At 37.2% G+C, this 15,343-nt stretch overlaps 1 long non-coding RNA gene and 1 pseudogene across 3 annotated transcripts; both read right to left on the bottom strand.

Moving 5' to 3' along the window:
- Positions 1-1,133: 1,133 nt before the first annotated feature.
- On the bottom strand, positions 1,134-4,701 carry LOC143539039 (uncharacterized). Of its 3 annotated transcripts, none has more exons than XR_013136363.1 (6): positions 4,560-4,701; positions 3,959-4,460; positions 3,318-3,431; positions 2,449-2,577; positions 1,526-2,354; positions 1,134-1,432 (listed from the first exon to the last, which is right to left on the bottom strand). It is a non-coding gene; the product is annotated as an uncharacterized LOC143539039 (long non-coding RNA). The 3 variants fall into 3 exon arrangements; XR_013136361.1 differs by having other exon boundaries at positions 2,449-2,604; XR_013136362.1 differs by having other exon boundaries at positions 2,425-2,577; positions 3,304-3,431.
- A 7,812-nt stretch (positions 4,702-12,513) lies between these two features.
- LOC143539054 (phytochrome A-associated F-box protein pseudogene) lies at positions 12,514-14,765 on the bottom strand (annotated as a pseudogene).
- Positions 14,766-15,343: the final 578 nt, after the last annotated feature.

Genomic DNA, 15,343 nt, shown 5'->3' on the forward strand with positions numbered 1-15,343 from the left:
AGAGACACCGGTGACTAACTCTCAGTCACATGAAAGAAGCCAGATTAGTTACCAGACTCCTCATGCGACCAATCATCATGAAAGAAGCCAGATTAGTTACCAGACTCCTCATGCGACCAATCATCATGAACAACCTGATGTGGTTACAATCACGCCGCTGTCGGCAAGTTTAATGATATCCCGTGGTGCATTGTGGCGCCCTATAATAGTGCCAAATCTCACACAGCAGCTTAATATCCGTGGAATGCATGGCGTGCACAACAACGAAGCTGAAATAGATGAGTCAGCTGATGTTCCCGCCATACGTGGAACGCACAACCATCCGAGGCCTTAGAAAGGTCGGGTCTTCTGTGAATAGTCTTTTAGGAACTTTTATATATGATTGGTAACTTTGCATACCTTAGGATCCCAAAATGTTGGTACAATAGTGATGTTTTTTTTCTTCTTGGGTAATCCTATGAACTTTTGTATATGATTGGTAACCAATGAGAAGTTTGTATTTTGTATGTTGTTGCTTTCTTTTTCATTGCTTAAGTACTATACAGTAGTGCTTGTATGCAACTGAAACTTTCAGTTGCGTCTCATAATGACTGTAGGTAGTGAAAGACGGGTCAGATCAGGTTGACCCTTCAAAATTTTAAACCCTTATTTTTTTCCTTGTTTTCAAGTTTATTAAGGTTAATGCCGGATAAAACCGACCGGCTTTCAACATCCTAGTTGTTTAGTCCTTTTAGATCTTTTAATAGTTACGAGTAACATTGGATAAAACCAATCAACTTTCACTACAAATAAAAAGCCATTTAGTGGCACACAAAAAGTGTCACAACAAACCCAAAAAGTGCCACTAAAGAACATTGATGGAATGAGTGGCACACAAAAAAGTGTCACTAGAAGCGCTACCACTAAAGCCTTTTAGTGTCACTTTTTCCTCTGCCACTACAAACTCTAGGGCTTAATGGCACTCTTTCCATCTGCGGTTAAAAATATTTTGAACTATTATGGCACTTTTTTATCCGCCACTACAAACCATCGTACTTTTAGTGGCACTTTTTTTCATCAGTCTTTTGGACTTTATTGGGACTTTGTTACGTCTGCCACTACAAACATTTGGACCTTTAGCGGCACTTTTTTGTGGTGCCACTACAAACATTCAGCCTTTTATTGGCACTTTCTTAGTCTATCACTACATACGTTTGAGCTTTTGGCTGCATTTATTTTGTTTGCCACCACAAATATAATAAAATATAGAAATCATAATATCTTCACAACCAATTAAAAGTTTGATTACATTCCAAACACATCAAATGTCTAATAACTCTCAAATCAAGTCAAAATATTAAACATAAAAAGGAAAGTAATAAATATTTGAATAAAAACTGAAAACTTCACGCTCGTTAACCTCTTTCACATCTTCAATATTCATGCGAGGTACCTAATAAAAAAAATAAAGACTTTTCAATATGCAAACAATATGAACAATTTGTCTAACCGACTTAATAATTAACCTAAAACGGATAATAGTTACCTATTGATATCAACCATATCAACAGTAGCCTTGTTTAGGGATGCAAACAAGTCGATTCGCTCGAGATTGTCTCGTGAAAAAGCTCGATCGAGCCAAGCCTAAACGAGCCTGATCCTAAAAGGAAGCTCGTTTAATAAACGGGCCCGAGCATCACTTGTCGACTCTAGCCTGCTCGCAAGCCTAAACAAGACTAGCATTTTTATAATACACATATATACACATAATATATATAAACACACACTTATAAAAAAAACTCGCGTGATGCGGCGGGGCTCGATACTGTTTAGCATTTTGCAACGTCTACTTACAATAGTCAAAATTGAATCCAAAATTAACCATTTGCAACCTTTCAAACAGTTTTACCCAATCTGTTTACAATAAATCTAAAGTACAAAGCAACCCTTGACAAAATGTAGCTAAAAGTGTAAATCAAACTAGCGCTATGGCTTTTAAACAATTATCTAAGAACCCCTCTACACTATGAACTAAAACATAATTTCACTGCAGTTAGTATCATCAAGTTGAAACAATTAATGACCTGAATGTTAAATGCTACAACTTCGGCTACACTATATTTCTTGTAGTGAAATAAGAAAATCCACAATCGACCTTAGACCATATTAAATTTGCAATCATCAATGGGGAGTAGAGAAATTACCTATAAAGAATAGCAGTTTGATCAATCCAGTTAGAGAGATGCACAGAACCAAGCCGGTTCCCTCGACCGACGACGACTTCTAGAACCTGAAAAGATGGCGAGGGGAGCGAGAACGACACCGGGACAAGACCACCCATGGTATGATCGCCTACCTTCATGAACATCGGTCCCCTACGTATTTTTCAAAAAGAAAAATAATCAAAAAACCGTGACATAAATCAATTAATGAATTAAAACCCACCTGCAGACGTTAATTAATTCTTACCTAATCCTAGCTCTTTGGCAAACATCAGTTCATTCATATGATGTGTTTCTGCAGCAAACATCTGTTCATCATACCAGTCCAAAAATTTCCCATTTTGGCAGAAGAATCAACTATGCCTCGCAAATGTTCCTATAAAAAATTTCCACGCAAATGTTCCTATCAGATAAATATTAGGTCTATTAATTGCATAAACAGTTTGTTTTTAGTAAACTAAAAACATAACAGAACACACATAAAAAAAATAATGCGGAAAAGGCAAAAGTGGATAATATTCAGGTATAAGTAGTCGTTGAGAAACATAAAACATTTAATACATGAATTGGAAGAAGTTTAAAAAATTCATATCCATTGATGTTAAAAGATTAACAGAATCTATAAGCAAAGCCTAAGCTTATATAAAATAATGAGATGTAAAAGATGGTGTTGAAATGATTAAATGTATAAACAGATTACTTGCATATACGTTTTTGCTCCATTTGAATAGTTTCCGAGAACAAATATTTAATTTAGCTTATATGTTGTCTCTTTTGAACACAATTGTCCAAAATGGCAATATTTAAGATGTGAAACCATGATGGTCCGTTTTTATGGCTTTAGATCAAACCGTGAGCCAAACCATTAATAACGGTTTTTGATTATCGGGAATCGAAACTTAGCCATTCAAAATTAAAAACTAACCAAACCATTACAAATGGTTGGGTTTGGTTCCACGGTTTGGCTTTATTGGGCCTTACTATAATTTGAAACCAACTGACCGAAAGACCAAAAGTCTAGAGAAAAACCGACAGGCTGGTTTCACGGTTAATGAGCAACTGAGCACCCTTTAGCTATATAATTTTCAGATATATATAAAACCTGCTCGTTTATACCTCTCAAGGCAGGCGGCAATATAAAAGTTTGAAACATTTCTTGTGTTCTTCTTACAGCCTCAGGAAGACATTAGCCCGCTTGCACTAAAAGCTCCAAAACACCATCAAAAGCACCTAAACAATAAAAATATAATTAAATCACCATTAATACAAACATTAAATTTTAAAACTATAAGCTCCAAAATACCATCACAAGCACCTAAAAAATAAAAAGATAACTAAATCACCATTAATACAAACATTAAATTTTAAATTTTTAGATTTAAGTTTTAAAAGGAATACGCACAAGTACAAATACAAATACAAATACAAAACATAAAACAATGCAGGATTTAACTAAAAAGGGTTAACCCTAATCCTTATACTATTGTTTCATAATTAATACATGAAGCTTTAAGAATTAAGACAGGGAAATTGAATCAGCAAATTAGATTTACACATGGTACTGCAACAACTGCTTCACAAGTCAAAAATCATATCAGAGTATGATTTTAATCACTGACAACACCTTTGACAAATGAGCCACATACATTCAACATAAACGTCATAGACATGTCCAATTTAACACAACTAATCATACAAATAGAGAATGAAACGAGCAGAGCTAAAATAATTTGATTAAAAAATAGCTTAAATAATACCTCTTCATGAGAATATTTAGCAAACGACCGGTAACAAGTTTTTTATATTGAGTTACATCCACTCTATTTTCGTTCTTAGTTTGTTGTGCCAAACTGCTTCAATAGGAAGGCTTGAATCATACGAGTGTTCCTTCAATGAACCTAATTGCAAAACTCCAACATACAAATCACAACAACTGAAACACACTAATCTACATAACCGAATAAATCACATAAACAAAAACGAAATTCCAAATCTCCTTCTTAAAACCTAATTCCTCGTGATCTCCATTAACATTCACAATCGGCGACTCCGATTGATTAACACCGTTCTCAACAATCGCCATGAGATTGATCGATCGACCGCTAAACGACACTAATTATTAAGTTGTTCGTACCGATCAAAAACTTATCAATTACAGGTTCTAATTTGGATTGAAACTGAAAACCTAATATATGAATTGATTACCTGTTAAGAGGAGAAGAGAGAAGATTCTAGAAATGAGTGCTAATTGATCGGAAACTGCAGTGATCGACGATCAAAAATTGAGAGATTGATTGATTGTCGTTTATCAGTTTATCTGAATCAGATGAATAAATACAGATTTGGATGAGAACGAACCTGAATGCGTCTGAAAGATAAACCCTAATTTGGGGATCTGTATCAATGAAGACCGACGTATCGCTCCGGATTGTATGATTGTTGCCGCTGGTTCTATTAGTTGGATTGGGATGAAGACTTGTTCGATGAATGTGCTTCGTGGATAATAATCAAACTATCGAAACTAATTAGGGCGGGTTAAATAGTGTTGAAAAGTTTTAATCAGATTAGGCCAATAATTAGGGTCGACTATAGAGTTTAATTGTTAAAAGAGAAAGGAAAAAAATATGAATATTAGTTTTTTTTATATATATTTAGTCACTAAAAATATGTATTAAGCAAAGATGGTATGTGTAAAGTGCCATTAAAAACCTAAATTAGTAACATAAACGTTAAATGTCAATATAAATGTGTGACACTAGATTTTTAATGACATACGCTAAGTGCCATTGAAATAAAATAGCAATGGCAATTATCTTAATGCCACTAAAATTGTGTTATAAGCATATATGGTTTATGCAAAGTGTCATTAAAAACCTAAATTAGTGGCACAAAAGCTAAATGTCACTAAAAACGTGTGACACTAGATTTTTAGTGGCATACGCAAAGTCCCACTAAATTCATAAATTAGTGGCACTAAAACTTAATATCACTAAAATGTGTTATAAGCAAAGATGGCATACACAAAGTGTCACTAAAAAACTAAATTAGTGGCACAAAAGATATATGCCATTAAAAACGCGTGACACTAGATATTTAGTGGCATACGCAAAGCGCCACTAAAATCATAAATTAGTGGCACTAAAAGTTAATGCCACTAAAAACATGTTATGGCAAAGATGGCATACGCAAAGTGCCACTAAAAACCTAAATTAGTGGCACAAAAGCTATATGTCATTAAAAGTGTGCTATATGTCATTAAAAGTGTGTGCCACTAAATGGCCTTTTTTTTGTAGTGTTTATAAAACTTTATCGATCGAGTCTGTTTTGAACTTTTTTCTTTAGTGGTTACTTTTAGTAATTTTTTATTATTATATTAAACTACACAACATTTAACGTTTTATAAACTAGTAAAAAAAACAAGGAAAAGTTAGGTTAAAACAAAAATGTTAAATGTTGGTAGATTTTATCTTATATGTTTTGGGTGACTTTTAAACTGATTATGACTTGAACAAATTTGATTTTTTTATAAATGGGTTAGGAACATAAATCTTGTGAACCAGTATCAAATCAAGAACAAAAAATTAAGAGGAAACAAGATTGATTATTCAGTAATTGAAAAGTGAAGTGAAAAGTGAATACATGAACATAAGAACAAATCAGTTCTTATAGTCTAACCTAACAACAACCAGAACTGATTAACAAACAAATTACACTCTAGTCCCTGAATGTTTAACACTGTTACAAAACTAGCTGAACTATTACTTTTATCTTTGGAATTATGTCACAGTTAGTCCCTTAACTTCTAACATGCTCCCCTCTAATTCCAAAGTTCCTGCAAATCCATAACACCTAGCAACTGCCTCATTTCAAGAAACTTCAACCTTGGTAAAGCTTTTGTTAGCACATCTGCTCTTTGCATATTCCCACTTACAAAGTCAACAACAATTTGACCATTCTCTATACACTCTCTTATAAAGTGATATCTTGTGTTTATATGCTTAGATCTTCCATGAAAAACAGGATTTTTCATAAGTGCTATGGCAGATTTATTATCAACCATTAAAGTGACAACCTTTTGCTTAGTTCCTGTAATCTCTTCTAACAGCCCATGTAACCACACCGCTTGACAGGTTGCTGTTGTCGCTGCCATAAATTCAGCTTCACAACTAGACAATGCTACAGATTGTTGCTTTTGTGAACACCAAGATATTAAAGAACCATTATAGTAAAAGACATTACCAGAGGTGCTTTTGCCATCATCACTGTTTGTTAAATGATTGCTGTCACTAAAACTAACAAGACCATCTTCATCTTTTCTTGAATACATGATTCCAAAATGTATTGTACCTTTCACATATCTGATTAGTTGTTTCACAGCTTTAAAATGTTCCATTCTAGGTTCTTGCATAAACCTGCTAAGATACCCTACCGAATAGCTCAGATCTGGTCGGGTCTGAGTTAAATACCTCAAAGATCCCACCAACTTTCTATAATCAGTTGGATTTATCAGTTCTCCACCCTCTGTTTTGAACAATCTTAATCCCGGATCCATAGGTATTTTTGACTCATTACAATCTTCCAACCCTGCCAATCTCAGGATCTTCATTGCATATGCGGATTGTTTAACAAAAATCCCATCTTTCTTTTGAGATACCTCTATTCCCAAGTAATAGCATAACAAGCCAAGATCAGTCATTTCAAACTCTGATCTCATCTGTCTTTTAAACTCCGCAACTTCCAACTCATCACTACCAGTTACCAATAGATCATCCACATAGACCCCTATAACCAATACTGAATTACCTGTGGTCCTCACATATACAGCAGACTCGTGTTGACATCTCTTGAACTTCATCACCTTTAAGACACTATCCAGCTTTAAGTTCCATGCTCTTGGAGCTTGTCTCAACCCATATAAGGCTTTTGACAGCTTATACACTTCCGTCTCTTCACCTGCCTTCTCATACCTCTCAGGTTGTTTTACAAAAACATTTTCTTTAAGATCACCATGTAGAAAGGCTGCTTTCACATCCATATGGTATATCTTCCAATTCATTTTTGCTGAGAGTGCAAGAATTAATCTGATAGTCTCTATTTTGGCTACCGGTGCAAAGGCTTCTTCAAAGTCAATACCATGTTGCTGTACATAGCCTTTTGCAACCAGCCTTGCTTTATACTTAGTGATTTTACCAGCAGCGTCTCTTTTTAACTTGTAGACCCATTTCAAACCGATTGGTCTACAACCCACTGGTGGATCTATGAGAAGCCAAATTTTATTTCTTTCTATTGCTTGTATCTCCTCATCCATAGCATTCTTCCAAACCTTTTCTTTTATAGCTTCTTTGAAAAACACAGGCTCACCATCTTGAGTCAACAATAGCTCAACTGTATTACTTTCTTTTTCCCTACCAGACCTTACCCCATCACCAAGTACATAATCTTGCAACCTAGAAGGTAAAGTAGTTACCCTGCCTGCGCTTCTTATATTTGTTAGCTAATATGAACTTTGACCTTGCTCAAATTGTGATACGACCCCTGCATCATCAGTTACTACAGGTTCCTCTGACTCTTCAAGTGGTACAATCACCTGTTGAGGACTTTCCTCTCCATACAAGCCATCTTGTACACAAAACTCAACCCAACTTGAATATGTTGTACTTACATCTGCCAAGTATGTAGACCAATCCCACTGTCTACTTTCTTCAAAGACCACATCTCTGCTTACAACAATTTTCTGTTTATGCACATCAAACATCCTATGTGCTTTGGAACCTTCCTCCACACCCAAATAAACCATTGAAATACTCCTGTCATCTAACTTTTTTAGACCAGGCTTTGTGACTTTCACATGCCCTGTACACCCAAACACTCTTAAGTGCTGCAAATCAGGCTTCCTTCTCTTCAATGCTTCATATGGTGTGCAATTTTCTAAAGCTTTGGTTTGAGTTCTATTCAAGATATAGACTGAGTGTCTCACACCTTCAGCCCAAAAATCTTGAGGCATGCTCATGGCTTTTAACAAACATCTAGTCATATTCAGTATGGTCCTATTTCTTCTCTCTACTACACCATTTTGTTGAGGAGTATACAGTGCAGTCAAGAACCTTGTTATACCCTCTTTTGCACAAAACTCATTAAATGGAATAGAGGTGAATTCCCCTCCTCTGTCAGACCTTAAGATCCTAATCTTAGACTCATATAGCCTTGAATGACTTAAAGAAATCTAATGCTTGATCCTTACTCTTAAGCATATACACCCACATAAACTTGGTATGATCATCTAAAATGAGCATAAAGTACCTATTTCCTGCTTGAGTTATGGGCAAGATAGGACCAACAAATCAATTGAGATAAATTTCAAAGGTACCTCAGCTTTGTATTGTAACTTATCTGGGAATGAACTTCTGATCTGTTTCCTAACTAAACAAGCTACACACACTTGTGTAGGGTGATTAATGACTGGAATTCCCTTGACCATCTGTTTACTAGTCATCACCTTTAAAGTATCAAAGCTAATGTGACCCAATCTACCATGCCATAACCACGGTATACTGTCAATTTTAGCCTGAAAACACCTAGGTGAACCAATCTTCAACTTAATCTTGTAGAGCCTATTCACAGATCTTAACACTTTCATTATTAATTTCCCAGACCTATCATATAACCAGAATTACTCATCTCTCATCCTTACTTCACAACCCTTTTCAGTGGCCTGCCCAAGACTCAAAATATTACTCCTAAGATGTGGTATATAATACACATCTGTGAGTAATCTCTGTTCATCATTTTTCCCTTCTAAGACAATTGTACCCCTGCCTTCTATTTCCACACATGATCCATCTCCAAACTTAACACTACCCCCAACATTCTTGTTTAGTTGTGAAAAGATTGTAACATTACCTGTCATATGATTGGAAGCACCATTGTCAAAATACCATTCTATCTCTTCACCATTGAATTTTGAAGGCACCACCCTTTGTTCATTCAAGAACACCATTTCCTTCTTGGTAATCTTTTCCACCATAAACAGGGCTGGTCCCTCATCATGTTCTTGTGTTTGAGTTAGATTGGCCTCTTCATGAGTTTTGTTCTTTGTTGGGCAGTCACTTGCATAGTGACCCATTTCTTCACATCTAAAACACTTAACTTTGGACTTCTCAACCTTTCTTTTGCTGCCAAAGTTATGGTTCTTGGATTTACTAGTTTCCCATTTCTTCTTTACATCTGATTTAGAACTCTTATCATGATTTTCCCAATTCTTGTTCTTGGCTTTTGGCTCCTTCTTTCTGGCCTGCCAATCACCATAACTCATCAACAACTGATCATCTTTCACACTTGTAGATGATTGCTTCTGTTTCAATGAGGTCCTTTCTTCAAAAGCTTTCAACCGACCTATGGCTTCTTGAAACAACATGGTTTCAAGATCCACGAATTGTTCAATGGACGCCACAATCAGAATGAAACGCTCAGGTACAGAATTTGAACCAATTCCTTCTCTTCGAATGGTTCCCCCAAATCATTAGCCCTAGATGAAATTGAGATCATCTTACCAACAAATTCATCTATGGTTTCTGTTTCTTTCATCTGTAACGAGTTAAATTCATTCTTTAAGGTTGCAAGTTTTGCTTTCTTGACCCTATCAGCCCCAATATATCTCGCTTTCAACGACGCCCAAATTTGACTTGCTGACGTCATATTTGCCATCTGAAGAACCATGGATTCCAGCATCGCCTGAAAAAGATAAGCTATAGCCGCACTATTCTTCTTCGCGTCTATAGCCGCAGGTGTTGGATTAGTTGGTTCTATTATCTCCCACAGGCCATAAACATTGAAGATTGCCTTCAATTTCACTGCCCAAATGGTGTAATTCGTCAGAGTAAGTAGCGGGCATTGGAGTGGAATTAGGGTATAGTTTTCTCTTTGAAGAGGAGGAGCAGGTGTTCCCATGGCGGATCGGCGAACGTATTTTTGTGCGAATCGGTTGTCAAGATCCAGTCCTTTGGATCAATTAACGAGCAAAATTCCTTTGCTCTGATACCAATTGTGAACCAGTATCAAATCAAGAACAAGAAATTAAGAGGAAACAAGATTGATTATTCAGTAATTGAAAAGTGAAGTGAAAAGTGAATACATGAACATAAGAACAAATCAGTTCTTATAGTCTAACCTAACAACAACCAGAACTGATTAACAAACAAATTACACTCTAGTCCCTGAATGTTTAACACTGTTACAAAACTAGCTGAACTATTACTTTTATCTTTGGAATTATGTCACAGTTAGTCCCTTGACTTCTAACAAATCTAGCAGTGACTTGAGCAGGCTACATATAGACAACTCAATAATCTATTACCAAACGAAACATGTGACTCGTATATTTGATGTCGTAACATGGCAACAAATGAAGATGTGACATGTTAAATTAGCTTGAAATGTTGACAAAAGGAGGTTTACTTTTTCTAAATTCTTAAAACCACAGCATAAGTTTTCTGATGTTAAACGGGTCGAGTTCATTGGGCCATAAGTCGTATACCAGTTGAGAGTCAAAAGTTAAAACGTCATTTTTGTTGAAAGTTAGTCGAACAAAACTATTCTGGTTTTCATTGTGTCAAGCTGAATATGTTTTAAGGTGGTCGGTCAAGATCAAGATGATCGACAACGACATCAGTCATCAATGGTGCAAACAAACCTAATCCTTTAGGTGGGTTTTGTTTTTTGTCTAAAGATTGAAAACAACGGCAATGATGCTCATGTGCGCCCTGAACTCACCACAAAACACTTGGGTTCGAAATGGGAACGTGTCCTTTTATATATATTTATTTACATTTTTTTAAATCAAATCGAAGTTTTATATAATTTACTATAAAACGATTACAATAAAGTGGCAGGCAAACGGGCAACAAGCTGCGCCGCAACCCCCTTTTGAACAGCAAAGCCAATCCTGCTAAAAACGAAGCTTTGGGACCTAGAAGCTGAAGAGGTTCCGTGTACGACGCGCTGAACCCTACTCAAAAATTTCACAGCCTCTGGAGCCAGAAAACCAAATGTATCAAAGGCAAATGGTAGAAAGACATGTTGATTATCTAAACAAGCTTTCTCGTGTTTAACAACTTTGCCCGATTCAGCCTTCAACGCAACCTGACCCACAACAAACCCACGGTCCCTGAGCCCAACAAGAGGAGACACTCCTGTAAGATCCACACACGCGTGTTTCCCCCCTGCCCACCCGAACACAAGAATATCAGCTGGTCGTAAAGTAGACCTCCCTTCAATAGGATCCGTGAGAAAGTTAACAGGGGCCTCCTTTTTAGCAGAAATCCCTGCCCGTTTAAGAACATCACACAGAACATCCCTAACCAGATCATGTCTGTATTTAAAGCCAGGCAATTCTTTGCAATGCACCGCATGGTCACCAAAAGAGTCACATGACCTGGGTTACCGGGTACTTGGTTTTGGGCCAGGCCTAAGTCTGCATCAGACTTCTCATTGTTTTCAGTAAACACTTCGAACATTCGATCTTCAACTTCCTCAGTCATGCTCTTGATTGGTGTCATGTGACTCGGGTGCCCCGTAACATCACTTGAGGGCAATGGGCTTTCAGTCGTGCCTGTGTCAGCCTCAGATTTCTGAGTCATTTTGTTTTCTGTAAAGAGCTCGGGTTTAAGATCTTCAACTTCCTCAGCCATGGTGACATCAACAGTTTCATCAACAGTGTTCTCAGACATTTCTTCCACCTCCTTTGTGATTATTTCATCGATCGGATTCTCGGTGTTGTCAATGATCACCACGGTTGAATCATTGATCTCAGCAACCTCATTGGTCATCTTTGAGTCAGCAGCAACTCCTACAAAAATTGATTCAAGACCGTCTTGAACCATGACAACATTGTCAATTTCAGCACAACGCTCTTCTTCTTTAAGCGTAACAGAATTGCGTCCCTTCATTGCACTCATCAAATCATCTCCTAATTCTTCAAGTTTCTGCGCTAAATTCTCATCCTCAAACTGTGTTTCTTCATCTAACTTGGGTTTCAGATCATCAGCTTTCACCTCTGAGTTCTTCCAATCAACTACTAGTTCCTGGTTTAGATTGCTAACATCATCATCACAAACTTCATCTGACTCTGGTTTCAGATCACACACTTGATCTTCTTTCTTCAAACCAATATTTTGAAAACTGGCACTCTGGCAGGACCAGCCATTTTAACTGGAAAACGTTGTTGCTACCGGTTTGGTAACTAGCGAACCGCCAATAATCCCAATATTGCCCCCCTCCATGAACCACTTATAAGCCCGTGGACATCTATACTCGTGGATATATACACAATTAATTTGTTGGGTAAAACTGTAAAAGACATACGATATAACTACTACGCCTGAAGCAACATTTGTTAGGAGGTTCGGAAGTAATTGATCTGTGTTGTAGATTTGAAGGTAATTAGTGTTGTAGACCAGCACGCAAAGACACCGTTAGCCTTGTCATCTGATTTGTCAAAAGATTTAGAATTGGTCGGTGTTTGTAGATTTGGAAGTAATTAGTCGTATTGTGGACCAGCATACAAACATCGTTAGCCCCGTAGCCTGGTTTGTCAAGAAACTTTGTAAGTAATTGGTCGGTGTTGTACATCTGGAAGCAATTGAGGTGTTGTGGATTGAAACACCGACATTATTAGCCTCGTCGCCTGGTTTTTCTTCTAAAATTGGGCTCTGACGTGACAATAAGGTCGGGCATTTATAGTATCAACTAAGAACTTTGGTAGTTGTTGGTTGCCTAACGTCCGGTTCAAGGATATATCCATGCACGAATGAAATCCGATATGAAGATCATGTGGAATAATTATACGATAACATAGATTGAATGAGATCCGATATAAAGATCAAGATCATTTAGAATAAAGTGAGATCCGATATAAAGATCAAGATCATTTAGAATAATTATACGATAGCATCCGATACGAACAAGATGGCAATGACAAATATCCAGATCTCCATCATCAATACACGTTTAATGAGGTTATTTTTCGATAAAAGGAGAAAATTAATCATTTATAAATTTATAATAATTATACGATAATATAGATTCAATACATAAAGAAGTAAATGTAAACATCCATAAACAATCAACAACCTACTAATCGATAATAAACCACAAGAAAACAATAACAAGAGACGACAACAAAGAACCTGAACCAGGCTGCTCAAGTGTACAAAGGCCAATCGGTCCACGCACCAGACACATGCCCATTCTCGCACACAAAAGCCCGAACCACCGGCTCACCATCATCATGAAACCCATAAGCAGGCCTCAAACAAAAAGCCGAATGCAAGTCCCAAACATCATTACTCGGACAAAACGCACAATTCAGCTCAATCTTACTCCGATTCCCATCATTAATCGTCCTCCAAACCCTAGACTTCTTAAAGTCCTTAAACACACCCCTGAACAACATATAATTCCGCTTCTCCTCCGTGTGCACGCAACCCGGCCAATCACAGATATACAAACAATCGCCTCGAAACCTACTCGCCAACAACTTATTCCCCTGCTCCCTACTAAAATTCCAAACCTCGGACGCTAAATGAGACGTTAAACATCGACAAACCTTCCGCTTCTTATTCTTACAAACCCCAGTATCCGAATCTGCTTCAACAACATCAACATCACCGGCTTTCCCATCGTCATTAAAAACGTCTCCGTGCGATTTCACATTCTCATTATAAATGGTATCCAAATACAAATCATCATACAATGACCATGTGTTAACAGGTGCATACGTCTCAATCTTATCATTATTATTATCATTATCATTATCATTATTATTATTATTATTATTATCACCACCACAAACAACAGGTATCGAACACAAAGGCTCGGACTCACCGGTTCGAACAATATAATTCTCATCGGGACCTAAATCACGCTCGAGTCCGAAATCCGAATTCTCAAGCAACACGCCCGAGTGGACAAGCCCGGGGCAGCATACGGCTAGCTTATGCAGAGCCGCCCAGCCGCCGGGTGGAACACACAGTGACGTCATAGGTGAGTTAGCAGGAAGCAGGTCAGAGACAACAGCAGGTATCGTCTGGTGGCATTTGTTCTTCCAGCAGATCGTACGGATCAGACACGAGAACTTGGTGCAGACGCACGCGAGACGTGACCAGTTACGCGGATCGTCAACCAGCTTGAAGAAGATGTTGAGAACAACATCGTCTGATAGATATGAAAACACATTATTATCAGTTTCATAGTCAATCTCAATTTCAGTCATTTGATCATTGAATTTGGGTGTATGATTTGGTGATTTAGGGTTAGGGTTGATTGGGTTATTATTTGAATTGGGGATTTGGTTTGATTTGATGGGAAGAAAGAGTGGTGAGGATATGAAGATTTTTGGGAACTGACAGATAGATAACGACGTTAAGACAAGAGGGGGCGTATTTCATGGTGAGCCATCCATTGTAACGGCGTGCATCCGGACGCATTTAGCCTCCGTCAAGTGGTGTTGAGCCAATAATGGGTTGGGAAATGGAGTCGGCGACGTGTGTTATTTGTTTACCGTAAATAATATCTTCATTGTTTTGATTTTTTTTTTTTTTTTTGTAGATGGTATAATATAATATTATTATTTTTAATTTAAATAAGTTTACTTGATAACATTTCTTCATTGTTGAGCTTAAGGAAACAACGTTTGTTTTCATAACCGTCTTTTTTTCATTCCGTCCTTTGTCATTATTTCAGTATCATTATTGTATGTCATCACTCTATTCATTGCCTTCGAACAACACTCGTCCACTCCCGTCTTCGTCGACGCATGTTGATAACCAGCTAGTTTGTTGTTGTCCCCCACTGCTATCACTTAATTCCCGTCCTCACAATTTTCAAGTGACTGCAAGAGGAAGTGTCAAAAGATCTCATCTCTTAAAATCCCGTCCACCAACCCTTTGACGCCTCCCTTAACTCCAACCAACAAGCTTGGAGTTTTCTTGTCATGCCATTACCGATTAAGTATTTTTACAATTAGATGCGTTTTCTTATAAGGACTTCGTCTAAGGTACATGTGTGAGAGGATGAGATCATGATACATGTTGAGAAATACGATGTTCAGTATCATGTTGAGTAGACCATTTGTTTTGCTTTACAGA

This window comes from Bidens hawaiensis, unplaced genomic scaffold (assembly GCF_021521415.1).
Source record: "Bidens hawaiensis isolate Kalapana, Puna unplaced genomic scaffold, B.hawaiensis_p1.1 tig00011793_1, whole genome shotgun sequence".
Taxonomy (NCBI): Eukaryota; Viridiplantae; Streptophyta; class Magnoliopsida; order Asterales; family Asteraceae; genus Bidens; species Bidens hawaiensis.